At 44.8% G+C, this 1,461-nt stretch overlaps 1 pseudogene; it reads left to right on the top strand.

The window, feature by feature from the left end:
- Positions 1-385: 385 nt before the first annotated feature.
- LOC101954313 (pantothenate kinase 2, mitochondrial pseudogene) lies at positions 386-1,461 on the top strand (annotated as a pseudogene).

Genomic DNA, 1,461 nt, shown 5'->3' with positions numbered 1-1,461 from the left:
CATAACTTTAAACCTATAAAAAGAAATGTAATTGTTGCACATTATTTGACTATGCAGTAAATGATAGTTAAAAAGACACAATTATATAAATTAGGGAAAGCACTAATTTTCAATTTTGAAGATAAACCTATAAGCAACATATGAAAGATGGGTCTCAGGTAAAGAATGAATTTGGCAATGACCTTGAAATGCAAAAACAAAAATACAGCTGACAGAATATGTGAGGGTTCAGGTACAAGCAAGTGGAAGATGGAAGAAAGGAGAAAAGGTCCAATTGCCTCATCAAAGCATATCCAGAGGCTCCGGCAGGACTGCCTCTGAGGAGGAAGGAGGATTGCAGCCCTAGGGAAGCTGGCTGGTAGGGGGGCAGCAGTGGGGGCTGCCAATGGGGGCCGGCCAGATTGGCTTGCCCCTGGAGCACCATGGCAGGGCAGCCTCCACCTCACCCTCTTGGGCTGGGGAGCCAGCGCCCACAGGCTCCGAAGGGCAGAGGCAGGGGTCACTGTGGCCTCTGGTGAGCAGCCTGTCAGTGCCTGCTGTTGGGCGTCAACAGATGGTGTGAGGCCCCATGGGCTCAACTCCTACAGTGGCCCTGCCTGGGTCTCTGGCTCAGAGGTCGAAAGCCTCCAGAAAAAGCAGCCGCTTTTTTCATGGTTTGGCTTGGATATTGGTGGAACCCTTGTCAGGCTTGTTTATTTTGAACCCAAGGACATCACTGCTGAAGAAGAAGAGGAAGAGGTGGAGAGTCTTCAAAGCATTTGAAAGTACTTGACCTCCAATGTGGCTTATGGGTCAAAGGACATTAAGGACTTGCACCTGGAGCTGAAGGCCCTGACTCTGTGTGGATGCAAAGATAGGTGGTCTTCAGCTTTGCAAACTGCATGAACTAGACTGCTTAATCCAAGGAATTTTATGTATTGACTTAGTTGATTTCAATGGACTACCACAGTGCTATTACTTTGAAAATCCTGCTGATTCTGAAAAATGTCAGAAGTTACCATTTGAGTTGAAAAACCCACATCCTCTGCTTCTGGTGAACATTGGCTCAGGGGTTAGTATTTTAGCAGTGTACTTCAAAGATAATTACAAGAGGGTCACAGGCACAAGTCTTAGAGAAGGAAATTTTTTTGTTCTCTGCTGTCTTCTTACTGGCTGTACCACTTTTGAAGAAGCTTTTGAAATGATATCTTGTGGAGGTAGCACCAAAGTGGATAAACTAGTGTGAGATATTTATGGAGAAGATTATGAGAGGTTTGGATTCTCAGGCTGGGCTGTAGCTTTGACAACATTAACCAGGTGGTATTTGTTGGAAATTTTTTGAGAATTAACACCATCGCCATGCAGCTTTGACATATGCTTTGGATTATTGGTCAAAGAGACAGTTGAAAGCACCTTTTTTCAGAACATGAGGGTTATTTTGGAGCTTTTGGAGCACTCCTGGAACTGTTGAAGATTCCCTGA

The sequence above is a fragment of the Ictidomys tridecemlineatus genome, chromosome 11 (genome assembly GCF_052094955.1).
Source record: "Ictidomys tridecemlineatus isolate mIctTri1 chromosome 11, mIctTri1.hap1, whole genome shotgun sequence".
Lineage (NCBI taxonomy): Eukaryota > Metazoa > Chordata > Mammalia > Rodentia > Sciuridae > Ictidomys > Ictidomys tridecemlineatus.
Note: the sequence above shows the minus strand (reverse complement) of the source record. Positions and strands in the feature narration are given on the sequence as shown.